The 14,394-nt window shown below is 47.2% G+C and overlaps 1 protein-coding gene across 12 annotated transcripts in view; it reads left to right on the top strand.

Annotated features, from left to right (window-relative positions):
- Window positions 1-4,542: 4,542 nt before the first annotated feature.
- The window catches only part of SLC16A12 (solute carrier family 16 member 12), a 29,151-nt gene continuing 19,299 nt past the window's right edge, over window positions 4,543-14,394 (top strand). For 2 of the 12 annotated variants that reach the window (XM_032445254.1, XM_032445247.1), the window contains exon 1: window positions 6,781-6,900. The gene's annotated coding sequence lies outside the window, so the exon portion shown is untranslated. Of the gene's footprint in view, window positions 4,692-4,827; window positions 4,915-5,108; window positions 5,303-5,330; window positions 5,652-6,780; window positions 6,901-7,224; window positions 7,321-8,420; window positions 8,634-14,394 lie in introns of those variants that run through there. The other 10 variants (XM_015866741.2, XM_032445248.1, XM_032445256.1 and 7 more) reach the window with 9 other exon arrangements.

Raw genomic sequence — 14,394 nt, 5'->3', positions numbered from 1 at the left:
AGGACAAGGTAATTCCAGCCATCAAACTTCCAAATGCAAAGATGATGCAGGTCACACTTAGCTCTGAAGATGGTTTTTTTAAGTGAATAGTTTGTTTTGTCAAATCATCAACTGTTTCTTCGAATTAGTATTTACAAAATGCATGAATACCTTTTTAGTTCAGTCTGTATTATTTATATATAAAGGAGTAAATGAACATGCAGGGTTTTTTGAAAGTTACCTTTTTGTAGCTTTGTTTAACCACTCTAGGAGAGGTGACCGCACTTCCTGGATGAAACAGTAGAGGGAAGCATAACATAAGTAATAGGGGTTTACTCGGCTTTAAGGATGGTGCTCATGGCAGCTTAGTGGTTATGGGGTGGGGCTGTAGGTGGTGTTTTCTTGGTGGTTTTATTCCCCTACTTAAAAAGAGATTTGATCTCTTTCTCCTCCTTTTTTTAAGAGGATCTGATTTGGATGTATCTGTCACTCAGGCATCCCTGTATCAGCATTTATAGTTCAGTGATGAAAGACTGAAATGTTGCTTAAGTATGAAGTAGCACTTTCTTTTATGATGCAGATTCTTAGGTCCAAACTAAAAACCCCAGCATGTCATTCAGGCAAACACATAAGCACATTGTGCAATAAGCACTAATTCAGGTTGTGTGGTTGCAGAAGAAAAGCACATGTTAGCTATAGAATTACAGGGACTGTCAGGTAAGTTAATCACAGCTGTTTTAAGAGAAGCACAAAATGAAACCAACTTCAAAATGCTGAATTGAGATTTAAAACGCGTGGTATGTCAGCTGTCGTAGTAGGGAGACTGGAAAAATATACTAACAATACAAATGGGTTGATTCCCATTCCAACCCATTCCCTTCCAACCTGGGTCATTCTGTGATTTGGTTGGTAAAAAGAATAGCTACAATGAATAGGATGTTGGATTAAGATAAGTCACTAAATAGGAGAAACTGGAAGAGCCTGGTGTAAGAAGAAAACTATGTTGTAGGTTAAATTTCAACTTTTGTAAAGAAGAAGAGTTCTGCACTGCCTGTAAAGGTATTTCCTTGTCTTGAAATCTGAAGTCAGCATATTTTCTTTCCCCTGCAGCGCTCTCCTGCGAATCTGCCACTCCAGTAATTTGCTTGTTTATCTTTTTTGTTTATCTAAGCATTGCCTTCCTTCATCCCTTCTGTTTTGAGCAGGAGAAGCTCCATTGCACCACCACAATGTAGGTCTGTATAAAGAACCTAGAAGTGCTCAGATCCTTGAATCTTTGATTTGAGAACAGTATGAGTGAAGGAGCAGACTTCCCTGGGGAAGATCAGTGAGTCTGCAGATTAAGTTTCCACTACAAGAACAGGCTGAGAGAGTTGGGGCTGTGCAGCCTGTAGAAGAGAAATGGGGGACCTGGGAGCAGCCTTTTGAGTATCTAGAGGGGTCTGTAATGAGGAAGAGAACAGACTTCAGCATGGTCTGCTGTGAGAGAACAAGGGGAAATGTTTTCAAACTTAAAGGGGGAGAAATAGATTGGACATGAAGAAGTTACAGTCAGGGTGATGCACTGGAACTGGTTACCTAGAGATATGGTGGATTCCCCATCCTTGAAGACATCCAAGATCAGGCTGGAAGGGACTCTGAGCTACATGACTGAGCTGTAGGTATCTGTTCATTACAGGGGAGTTGGACTGGATGGCCTTTAAACGTCCCTTTCAACTAGAATGATTGTATGTATGTATTACGTATTCTAAATACTTGTCTTGATATTGACAATTATTGAAATTGAAATATTGAAATTATTGATATTGAAATTGAGATCTGTTAGAAGCTAGGTTAATGCACCCGGGCTTGTTATTTCTGATCAGATGTAGTAAAGAAGACAAGTATGGGATGCCTGGGGACAGCCCAAGGACCTGGCTTCCTGGGCAAGTGGTGTGTTTGTGGTGCATTCCAACCTTAGCAAAGCTGTCCTGGTGTTTCAGGGGAAGCAGTGCTGATGTTCTCGTTAAAACTGTCACAAGATGCTTTCAAGTGAGTTTTGGCAGGACACAACAGAAACGTAGGGGTGGGAGAGCCATATGGGGTTGAACTGGTGACAAAACAAACATCTGTGATTGTTTCCAGTCTAATGAGTTCTACTGGAATCTGTTTTCAAAGTACAAGGTATCTTTGAATGTGGGTTAAAACGAACTATGTGCTAGGAAAAAGACCACAGTCTCTTTTGTGTCTCTGCCTAGGAGGTAAAGGATATTGGGACTCCAGCATGTCCTGGACAGTAAGTGCTTATTCAAACCTAAAAACTGAACCCAATTTCTGGTTCTCTGGTGCTGACTGGAACTCAGTAGTAGATGAGCATTAATGTGGTGCAGAGAGATGGAGGGACTGTGACCCTGAATACAGTAACTGTCCTTCAAACCTATGTGCCTCTCTCTCCAAAAAGCCTCAATGAGAAGAAGCAAATTAATAATTGAATCTAGTTGCCAAAGTTTGGACACAGATGTGCTCTCTCAAGAAAGCAATGGCCTGGTCTTGAACAGCTGTTGCCCATGTCAGTACTTGAGAAGTTCAGCAAGGGTGCGCTGGCCTCAAAGTGGATTTGGATCAGAACCAGTGATGTTGCTGGTAGGATGGGGCTGCTACTATGTGTAGCAGTGCAGCACAGGTGGCCGTGTGAGGGGTGGCAGCTCCAGGGCACTGAGGGTCCTGCAGCCAGCACCATGCCAGCATCGGTCCTGAACGCTGCAGGGCAGCTACAGAGCACCAAGATCCAGAATTGGCAGAGGGCAAAGGATTGCCACTGCCAGAGGTGGCACTGTGTCACACTGAGAGCAGCAGCGCGTCGCTTCTGTCCCAAAGGAATTCTGCTTACTTGACTGTGAGGGATCAGAGTGCTTCCCCACTTCTTTCCATGTTGCCTGCTTCACCACTGCAAAGTCTTCTGATCCATCCATTGTGCTGCAAGCTGTGGAATCCGAATGGCCCCATCCCTCGGCTGTATGCATCAGAGAGCAATGCTTAGGGCAAGATGGCCCCATCAGGAACAGTCACTGCTGTGGCAGTGCACAGTGTCACTGCAACAGAAGCGGTGGTGCACACAAAGTGGTGTGGCTGTAGGGAAATTGCGATTTGATTTGGCATTTTTACCTGTTAGGTAAGTACACAAAGATATTGGCCAATTGGCCATTCCCATCTTGTGGGTCACAGTAAGTGTGGGAGAGATGGAGGTGGGAATGTGTGTGTAAGGATGAGGCACTCAGTGCCCAGAGCCAGCAGCACAGTTGTGCTATCAGTACTCTTGTCCTGCAAGCTGTTAAACAGCTCTGCCAGCTGCGAAGTTGCAATTAAAGTATCTTTGCATAAATCTGTTACCACCTGGCTGACATAATGAACTAAAAAGGAGCAAACGAGTCTTCCATTTTCAAAGATAGCTGAATCACCAAATGCTGAATGAATTTAAAAGAAATATTCATTCCTTTTAAGTAGAATTGTTTTGTTTTGAGCAACTTCACCCCTGGTGTTATTTGAATAAATAAACAACTGCACGCTGTTCTCAGGATGCAGGCATGGAGCACGCTGTTAGCAGCTAGCGCCCTGCATATTGCACTTGGCTACAGAAGGCTGCGCAAAAGAAAATTAGTAGAAATATTTGCTAGATAAGCCAAAAGCACTGTCCTGAATTCCATCGGCTTTGTCCTCTCTTTTTAGCCCAGGAAGTAAATTCTTTCTTTGTCTTACATCCCAGCAGCTCAAAGTCCCTGCGGCTGTGCTGCACAGTTTTGCCTCTTTGAAGAAGGAAGAGCACTGTGAAAGAACCAGAGCTGTCAACCCAGCACCCTGCAGCTGCTCTTCCTCTTTACAGGTAGGGCAGAAAACACTCAGGAACCGATTTTTCTCCCTCTCCTCCCTCACGCGAGAAACCACAGAAGCCCCGTATGTTTTGAAGTCCCTTATCTCTGCTGCAAGACGTGCGATGTCTGTGAAGCCCTACGGCAGGAGGAACAGGTGCAAAGGCAGGTTTGTGCCGACAGCTCCCGGTGTTGAAGTGATGCCTTCCACCTCCTCCCGAGGGTCGTGCCCTGTCCCCCACTAGGTGGCACTGCCGCCCGGCTCCCTTGCTACACGCAGTGCTTGGCTTTTGGTGTTCCTGGCTCTGCTTTAGGTCTCTGTCCACACATGCTCAAGTTAAAGAGAAAAAGCAAACAGAGGGAGAAAGAAGCCCAGCAGCCCGCTTGCACATGCACGGAATAAAATAAATAACTGAAGGTTGTGTGTTGCATAAGCGGCCCTGGAGCCCCCTGGTGCGCCTCCAAGTCAAACAGCACTTTGGTGCTTGCAACTTTCTCTCTGGGTAAGATGACAATGTTTTCCCAGTTTGTTAGCTCTGCAAATGTTTGCTCTAGACATTATCAATGGGCATATTTTATTTAAAGGAGGATATTAACATTTAAAACAACGAACCTCTTCCCCTAGCTGTAAACAAACACAACAGTCGGGCAGTAAAACACTGGGTGCAATCAGGGCTAGCAGTTCTCTTGTGCATTTTACAGCAGAAGTGGAGTGGAGAATGCCCCAGGGACTGCACTGTGCCACGGGGGATGGAGGGAGAGAGTGCGTGGGGTGCAGCCTGGGTTCTGTCTCTAATGTACATTCTGGAGATGGGAGGCAGCTCACCATCACCTGTCATCTGGTGCTGTGTGCTCTTGCAGGGTTAGGTAAGGACCTGTGCTGCCCACAGGCTCTGCAGCCTGGATCAGCCTTTACATGAGCTCTTCAGAGGGACAGAGCTCCTCCTCCTTTGGCCCAGAAGCTGCTGTAGGTGGGGGTGTGGGTGCTGAGCTGCTGATACCTCTGCAGAAGAGCATAGCAAAAGCACCTATCATCCAGTAGGGAGAGGAGAAAAATGATGCCACGAACATTTGTAGAGCCATGGAAATGGTGTGCTTTCCTCATCTACTCTACTGAGCGTATGTCAAGGAGAGAGACCGTGTCTAGCAAAACTTGCAAATATTCTCATGAGATGTGTTTAGGCAGAATAATGTAGGAGCATCTCATCCTGGGTGCTGTTAGAAAGTGGGCTGTTTTCAAATGGGTCTTTTGGTTTAATACTGTATAATGTCCTTGTTTTGCAGGAACCATCAGTTTGAATAGTGAGGAGGCTGTCGAATACAACTACACGTTCTCCTATTTTCTTACTCCAGATTCCATGCATGGATTATACAACCACGTGCTTTGAGGATCTCGCAGTCTCCTGACCTTCTGCTGGAGCCCTGTGTGTACCTAAGCAGCACAGCTCAGCCTTGTGCCCAGGAAGCAGCCTGTGCTGGTGAGTGGTGGTGAGAGCCTCACCTCCTGGCTGGGAGTCTGCCAGGCTTGGTCTGTGGGGGCATGGTTTGTCTGTGTCCAGCCTGGGGTGTAATTGCCTTAATACTGGGGTGTCAGGGAAGCTGTGTCCCATTGACCAAGTGGTGCCAAAGGTGGTAGATCCAAATGTTAGTGACCACAGAAACAGAATATCCCAAGTTGGAAGGAACCTACAACTGTCATCGAGTCCAATGCCTGGCTCTACAAAGGACCACCCAAAATTCAAACCTTGTGTCTGAAAGTGTTGTCCAAATGCCATTCATCAGCTGTACAACAGCGCATGGTCGTCCTCCAAAGGCACATCTCACCTGGTAAGTTCTAGTGTTATTGTTCCTGATTTTTACTTCTTTTCTACTTTGGCAGTTGTATAAAAGAGTGTGAAGATATTACTCTTGTTTGCACAGGACCCAAAGGAGGCCCCTCCCAGATGTGGTGTCCTCAGCCAGGGTCAGACACCCCCGTGCAGGGCTGTGCTTCTATGGCACCTTGGTGAGAGGGGTGACAGCATGATCCTGGCCCCCTGGGAGGCTGAGAGCAGGGCAATGAGTTACACCATGCCACTATTGCACAGCAGAGCAGAGGGGACACAGCTGCATCCCCTGGGCACAGGGAGCTGAGTGCAGCTCCATAGCCCTGCACCAGGTCACCTCTTGGACTCTTTCCCTGTCTGTGGCCCACACCAAGAAGCAGAGGGGTTTGGGATCTCCTGGAGCTCCCAGCTGCCCACTCCCAGCACCGTACAGGGACTGCCTGCAGGGCAGCAGGGAGGGGAAAAGCCTGTGCAGTGTCTTGGTTTTTGTGGGACTTGTCCCAGGGTAGTGGTGTCCCTCTGATCAAGGCCCTGCTATTCTCCAGCCCCCGGCAGACAGCCCCTGGCGTGTCCAGCAGCCGGCGTGGTTTATCTCCTTGGATAAACAAAGGGCTGCTGGAATTTGAAACTTGTTCCCAGTTGAGGGTCCAAAGCCCGCTGCAGTCCCTGCATGGCTGCCCTGGTCTGTGCCTTTGTGTTGAGTTTAGACATGTAAAACGCAGTGGGCAGCAGTGCAGCTCCTAATGATGTGGAGCTGTGCCAGGGCCATGTCAGCACAGGTGTTGGTGTACACCCAGCTCTGATGCATCAACTGGTAAATTAGCCGTGAGCCTCACCGTTCTGTGTGGAAATTGCGTGTGCACGCATAAGTGCAATTCAAGTTGTAAAGCCAGGCAGGCAGCTAAATAAAACATCAGTAGTGCTTCGGGTTCTTTGCACGAGAGAACTTCGTTTTGTTTTGTTTTTCCCCTATTTAACAAGAAGGATATGAGAGCCGCTGGGAAAGGCTGCACTCCGCTCCACATACGCGGGGTCCCGGGCGCTGCCCACCGCAGCGGGAGGAGCGGGGCGGTCCCGTCCCAATGGGCGCTGCGGGGAGGTGCGGCGGTGATCGCCCCGCACAGCGCCGGGTGCCCGCGGGGCAGCGCTCGGCACACGCGCATCGCACAGCTCGGCTTGGGGAGGGGGCGCCGTGCTGGGCGGGCTGAGGGCAGGGGATCGCTGGGCGAGAAAGAATGCCAGAGGGCACGGTGAGTATTAGCCTTCATTCGCTTTATGTACTGAATCGCCCCTTATTTCATATAGGCGTTCTGAAGAACGCGCGTTGTTAATAAGACCTTTCACTTTCTGGCGGCTCGACGTTCATCGAATGTTCTCAGCGTCCCCCTCGGGGCTCCCACGTCGGAGGCTGAAGGTGCCCCTGGGAGAGCGGCGGCCGCGGGACCCCTCCCCTCCTCCGGTCCACCTGCGGGCACCGCGCTGGGGCCCCGCACCGTGCGGGCTCGCGTTCCGGGCCGGCGCCCCGCGGCTCGGTCGCGGGCAGGGGGCGGATTTTTCAGATGTTTTGGCCCAAACACCATTTGCTTCCTCGGGGAGAAGTTTGGCCGTCGGTCCTTGGGACGTACGGTTGCATAAGCGGCCGTAAGGGAGCGGCCGGACAGCGAGGACAGGTGAGGGGGCGCACGGCCGCTGCTGGAGCCCTGGCTCGGGCAGCTCCGTGCGGTGTCACCGCGTTCGCTCCGCTCGGTCCGCTGTGCCGCACCACGAGCTGTTGGCTCTGAGCTCCGCTGCAGCGCTGAGCCGTCGCCCGGTTGTTCCGCTTTAGCGGCGCGTGGATCTGGTTGCGTGTAACTTCAGCGCTCCTCGTCTGATCTGTGCCCTTTTGCGGGATAAGCCTTTATTTTGTAGACGATAGACTCAGGTGTCTTAAAGGTCTCGTGAATGCGGTTGGGCTGTGCTGGACAGACACAAGATTCTGCAAGGGGAGATGCAGCCCTTTGGGTGCCTCTCATCCCACCTGCGTGTAACTGATTCTCTTCTACACGTGCCCACGGAGCTGAATGCGTGGGGCAGACCTGCAGCCACACTCTGCATGGCAGAGGGGGTTATGCAAACAGCACGGCTGTAACTGGCACCGTGAGACCCCGCAGCCAGCAGGCTGTAAGCTTCCCATAATCTCAGTGATTTACTCCAGTCTGGATAGTGCTGCTGCTTTTGCAGGCAGCTCTAGGACTCCTTGTTCCTATTCCTACAGCGTTTCTCTGCTGTGATCCAGCACTAAGAGAGCTCGGGGGGCACCACTGCTGGGATGTGTGTGCTTGGAGGTGACAGCACACTTTGACGTTCACAGAGCTTGGAGGAACAGTGATGTGTTATGGCAGCCTGTGCTTAACAGGGGAAATTGCTCATCCCTCTAAGCTAAAACAAACTGAGTTAAGAAAAATGTGATTTTTACTACTTTTCTTACAGTTGCACTTTGGATCGTCTTATAATCTGGTAGCTTTAAAAAGTAGATTAAGAACAAACAAATGAAGAAAGTCCTTCATTTTATCCATTCTTTCTAAGAGGAAAAGGGTTTCTTTCCAGCAGCCTGAAAAGAGCTGGCTGCATCCCCCAGGCGCTGTGTGGCTGAGGGTGCCTTGCAGGTGGGGCTGGGAGCAGCGGGACTGCTGTGCTGTGGCATTTCCGCATGCGGTGGCTCCCAGCTGTGACCTGGAGCGCTCTGAAATGTGTGACCCTTTAAAACCAAAGCCCACAGCGCACAGGCTGCTCACCGTTTTTTTATTCACTGGAATCAGAGATGTTTGCTGTGTGGCTCAGTGGACCATGGAGAGAGCTGTACTTTCTTCTTCGGAGCTGCCTGCAGTTGCTGCAGTGTAGCAGGGGGTGAGCTGCTGCCAGCACATGCCAGCAGCCCGGGGTGAAGACATTTGTGTGGCCTCTGTCCTCCTCTTGCTTAAGCCCGTGGAGCATGTACATGAGGGTGAGTTACAATCTCCTGTACTTGTCTTTCTTATAAGATGGGGCTCCAGTTGGGACCTCAGGTGGGTTCTGCAGCCTGTGCACAGCCTTCCCTACAGTGAGAGTCTCTGTGGGCTGAATAGTTGCAGTCAGCCCCACTTCATTCTGTGCCTTGTGGTGCTGTAGCACTGCCTCAGCTGTGCTGACAAGTGGGTTTGCAGCTCTGGCGTCAGGAAGGTAGGCACTACTGTGGGCAGTTTCAGCATCCGCTGGTCTCTACTGCACTAAAGATGAGCCAGCAATTTGCAACAGACTTTTTCCCAGAGCCTGAGGGCTGTGGTGCTGCCCAGGGAGCCAGCTGATGTATTTCAGTAGGGAGCTGGGATGAGTCCCCTCTTCATTTGTAAACATGATCAAGTACCTTGCATGCAGTGCAGAAGCCATTGGGAAACTGCTGCTTGGCTGTAGTGTGGTATTGGCAATCTGCAGGCCATCACAGAGCAGCATCTGCTGGCTGCCTTTCCTTGGCACTTGTAGCAGATGAAGCAGCACTTTTATACTGTTGTTCATCGTATTTATTAGTTTCTGCTCCTTTCATTTGTTGAAGTAACGAACTGAGAAGACAGTACCTGAAGTGGTCATCAGCATTTGCTTTCAGTCAGCATCACAACTTTTTTGCCAAAGGATTAATGGTTCTTTTCTCTCCTTTCCCGGTGTTTTTGTTGTGATTTTATTGGTTCTGGTTTGAATTTCAGGATGTGATGTAAATAAGAGGTATGAGCAGCTGTGTGTAGCCATGGTCTCTCTACACATGTCAGGTGCCCAATATGTACAGCAGCAAGCAAGGCTGGCAGTTGGTGCAAAGGTATGCTGGGGTTAAATTGAATTAAATTGAATTTAAATTGAAGTTAAATTGAATGCGGAAGCAATGCCTCTGAGATACGTCGGACTCCTAGAAAATGCTTTTTAACTATTAAATATAAGTTTTGTTACCCATAGTGGTTATCATCAGAACCCGTGGAGCTTCCATCGAATCTTGTCTTTGAACACTTTCTGAATAAGTTCTGCTGCCAGAAGGTCCTGAAAACAGCATCCAGAAATAATGATAACATGCAGCCCTGAGCCATGTGTGGATATTTAGCTGCAGTGCACATTATTGTTGTAACTCACTGGTGGGCTACTTATGGAGAACAAATGGCTCACCCTTCCCACCTTTCAGGGCTCAGTGTGCACTCAGGGAGAGTCTGGGAAGTGTAAATTTTCCAGATGATGGCTGCCCTGTGCTTCTCGAGAGCACAGAGGGGATGGTTCTTCTGGTCTTGATGCTTGGAGATACCACCAGAGCAATGTCCCTAGATTGCCCAGAAATGTGACTGCACTTCTGGGTTTCCTCAGCCATCTGTTTGCTGCTGTGCTTGGGGCTTTGCCCACACACACTGCTTACACTCCATTTCTTCTGGAGTAGCAGAATGCATAATGTTTAAAAACCTCTATTGAATTAATTCTGAGCACTAGGTAAGAATGCAGATGAAAATACAGTAAAATACACTTCGGTTCTTGATTAAAAAGTTGGAAGTGAAGTTCTAGATAGGAGATAGGTAGGAGAACAAAAACATTGTCTAAGGCCATATAAAAAATGGAAGGTGTTTCTCAGCTGTTGCACAGAACCCTGTGGGTGAGTTTGGAGCACAGAAGCGTGGAGATGTTTCAGCCTCTCTCCTGCATCCCCTTTTCTGCACAGGACCCGAAGTAGCTTTGAAGTTGGAAATGTAACTCCCCACGCACAGCCCTCAGCAGGACAGTGCTGACCTTTCTCTCTCCCTTTGTTCAACATGGAAACAGTCCCCCCTCTTTCACCCTCCCCCTCCCCCATTTCAAAGCTTCCTTCCTTCCTTCCTGCAGTTCCTGGATTTGTACCAATGTGGATGTGATGACTCACATTTCCCAGATGCAAAATGCAAAAGTGGGATCTTTCCTCTGCCTCTATGGGGGTTTCTTGGAGCCTGTGCTGCTGTTCAGCTTCTTAAATAGCACGTCCAGTGTGATCCAGATGGTTTTCCTGCTGACCACAGCATTCTGGATTCTTATTTAACAAGTCGTGTATTTCTGGGACACTGCTTAATAAGTTCTGTATTTAAGTGTTCACTGTATGTGCATCTTTAAACTTCTTTGGCTTTGAGAACTTCTTGAGGACCACTGAAACATACTAATTTAGTCTGCTGATGCAGGCAGATACCTCTTCCTCGTGTTCCTTTTAGGGCTTACATCCTTAAGCTGTGTTTGACAACCTCAGTCTCCATTGACAGAGGGGCTTGGAGCTGGTTCAGGCAGTGCAGCAGCTGTTGGCATGCAGTTAGGAGCTGTTGGGATAGGGCTGAGCTCTGCTTGGCTGCAGCTGCTGTCCCAGCTTTGCCCACTCCTCTCACTGATGACACAGTGGGCTGAGATCCTGTGTGAAGTCCTACGTGTTACTCATGTGCTGTCCCAAGGTACTTGGGTAACTGGATTGACAACTCCTTGTCTTCTTGAGCCTTCTTTGAGGCTCTCATTATCAGTCTGAGTTGAAGCATCCAGTCTCTCAGTCATTTAGACTGGAGTTTGCTGGGCTAGGTCATGGCACTGACGGTGCAGGGGTGGCTCAGCATTCAGTAAATACCCGTGCTTGGCTTTAGAACCATTACGATACTGAACTTTGTGGAAGTATTTGTGGTTTTTGTTACATAGGCTACCTTCTAGATTAGTAACCTAATGTTTTTAGTAGTTCTCAGGGAATTGATTTGTTGCAACATTCCCATTTGAATGTGTTGCTCTTACTACACTCCTCACCAGGAGCAGCTTCAGGATTTTTGGGGGCTGGGGGAAAGAAATGTGTTTGGTTTGGGGGTTTATGTGATGGTTGTTTTTTTTTCCCCTCTTGTCTCATCATCTTACAGCTGAGGTCCTGTCAGTTTGGGTAACAAATCACTGCCCATCTCTTTTTCACCATGATCACCTGCCATGCCCAGTCCCGCAGCATGTTACTGTACTGGAGGGTTCTCTCCCTATTAGCTGAATCTGTTGGACGTTTAGCTTTCACATGACTTTGCCCTTAAAATACATTTTCTTCCAACCAAACAAGTAAAAGCTTTGAAGTCATGCTATCTGATCTGCTTCATCTAACAACAATGTTTTTTTTCTAGATAAAGGCAATAGGCATTTGAGAAATGTGTTTATTAACAGTCCTCTGTCTGTTGGTTCTGTTTTTCTCTGTTAACTGAAGTTCTGAAACAGCATTTAATTAGCTTGAATGTTCCTTGGTGTGGCTATGGCATGATGTCAGAAGTAGCAAATCTGATGAGCAAAAGTGTATCTCATTTATTTGAGGGGTTGGAGAAAGTGTTCTTATGGGCAGACAGAATGTTGGCACAGAAATGGGCTGGGCAGAAAGAGCTGAAAACAGCAGCACTTCCCCTTGTGATGGAGCTGGGAACACAACAGCCAAATAATTTCTCTGAGAGGTGTCAGTCCTTGCTCCAGGAACATCTAGAGCTTTTTGTATAAAAGCTGGTTTTGTTATGGAGTATGGAATTGTTATGTTCTGTTTCCTCATCTAAAGCAATTTATTTTGTACTGGAGGACCTGATGCCCACCCTAAATCTGTGAAAATCTTGGCACTCAGAACAGGATTAAATTGGTCAAACTTGGTTTTCATTTTTTGCAGATTGGTTTGTAGCTACCAAGTAAATGAGCAGCACAGCAAGGTCCTGTGGGAGCATGGCACAGGGCTCAACCTTTGGGCAGCTCCCATTTGGGTTTGCTAAGGCATTTGGAGGAGCTGTGTATAGGACAGCACAGTAAGACAGTGCAAGAGAGGACAAGTAACTTAGGGTGTGATATAACCATACCTGGTTCTCCATGTGCTGCTGTTCACGAAGCCAGCATTTCACCTTGATCCCATTTAGGGTTCTTTCTGCCAGCGCCCATTCATCTAGCATGATGAAAAGCAAGTTTGTGGGAATAAATACAACAGTCTCAGCAAGCTTGTTTATTCTTAATTAACTTAACTGTGGAAAGAGTAATCTTACAGGAGCAGAAACCTACACAGTGTAATGGTGCTTGTGAGGCACACTGCACAGAAACAGCCCCTGTGTGATGATGTGTCAGTGTCCAGGCTCTGTTGGTGTGCCAGAAGGGCAGGAGAAGGAAGTGTTTCACCTCAGATCTGTTGCGTGGGCATCTGAGGCGTTTCTACACAGAGCTCTTAGTGGGCAACTTTGCTGTCTTGTACAACTAGATGAGGAAGCAGTTTTTGGGAGATGTGTGAAAACTCATACTCTGTGAATATTAGGTGACATTAGCTTTGTTGCTCTTAAGGAATGAAACAACCAAGAAAATGGTGTTGGTTATATATCACTGGCAGTAAAGGACTATGCAGCTTGCACTGACACACTACCCAACAAATGGTTGGGGAAAGAATGAAAGGAAGAGGCTGTGAAGGTGGTGACAGTAAGAAGTGATGTGTGAAAGCAAGCAGAGTGTTTTATGGAGGTAAGTGAAGTCAGCTGGCATTTGTCATTTGTGGACTGAATTGAAAAAAAAAAAAAGTTTTTGGTTGTTTTTTTTTTCTTTAGGTGAATTTGAAAGTTTATTGTCACTTAGAGTTTGTCTAACACAGCCTGACCTAACTGAAATGCCTGCACAAGGGGGGCATGATGTAACAATGCAGGATTTGACGGATGCAGGCTGAACAGAGCTTTGTTCAGAAAACAGGTTCTTAGGCAGAAGTTGCTAGCAATGTATTTCCATATACCAGTGTTACTTTACTGATAAAGGAAGCTCAACTCAGGTATTTCTCAGCAAATCTAAGATATTAATCAAATTTTCCCTTAAATTTTGTTCTTTTTTTTTGACATGAGCTCAAGGTTATCTTTCATTATTGCAATGTCAATGAACTTAGGGGTAAACCAACAGTTCCCTGTAACAACAGTTCTTTGAAATACCCCAGGTTACTCTTTCAGGTAATTCAGAAACTGCAGTTTAAGTAATTTGAGGTTCTCATAATAGTTTACTCCCTAGATGGGGTGAATTTCCATTGCAAATAGCTCCCGAAAAAGAAGAAAAGAACCCAACAGTATATTCTGTTCTTTTTCTTTTCATTTCATCTGGAAAAGATTTTAAGGAATATCACTCTCTATTACTGAGAATTTAAAGAAGTGTTGGAAGTAATTCTTACTGTCTGATCGTTCTTATTTTTATTGTGACGTTCCGTGTCTTAATGCTGCTTAAAGTAAAACCAATGTCACTGAAAGGATTATTGATAATGGGATCTAGTTGAGGGACAATTACAAGGTTGGTCAGGATAACAAGATAAGAGGATATTTATTGAGTCCTTTGAAATCTCTTGTGTTTTGGTTCCCAAGTTGTCACACACGGTGACAAATGGTATGTATGTGACTGCCCCATCTGAACAGCTGGCACTTGCATTTCTTCATGATGGCTCCTTAACCAATAATGTCAGGAAGGAAAGTGAGATCGAAGTTTGAGGATTGAGGGTTTTTTTCTTCTTCAGAACTGCTCTAGGAGTGCAGTACCAGCTCGGGGGCCTATCCTTACTTCTGCAGAATTTTCTTGAATATCTTGGCCAGGTGTTTGGTAGTGTACGCTTCCTAATGCAGTAGTTTCTGGGTAACTGTTCAGAATGCTGTGATAAATGGCCCATAGTTGGTCTGTGGGGTCATGTTAAGTGGCAGCGCCTGCACAGTCTGTGTCTGAAGTGTTTCCATTTGTGAGTCTGCTGATAGGAG

Source organism: Coturnix japonica, chromosome 6 (assembly GCF_001577835.2).
Source record: "Coturnix japonica isolate 7356 chromosome 6, Coturnix japonica 2.1, whole genome shotgun sequence".
In the NCBI taxonomy this organism is placed as follows: Eukaryota; Metazoa; Chordata; class Aves; order Galliformes; family Phasianidae; genus Coturnix; species Coturnix japonica.
This window is presented reverse-complemented; position numbering and strand designations above follow the sequence as displayed.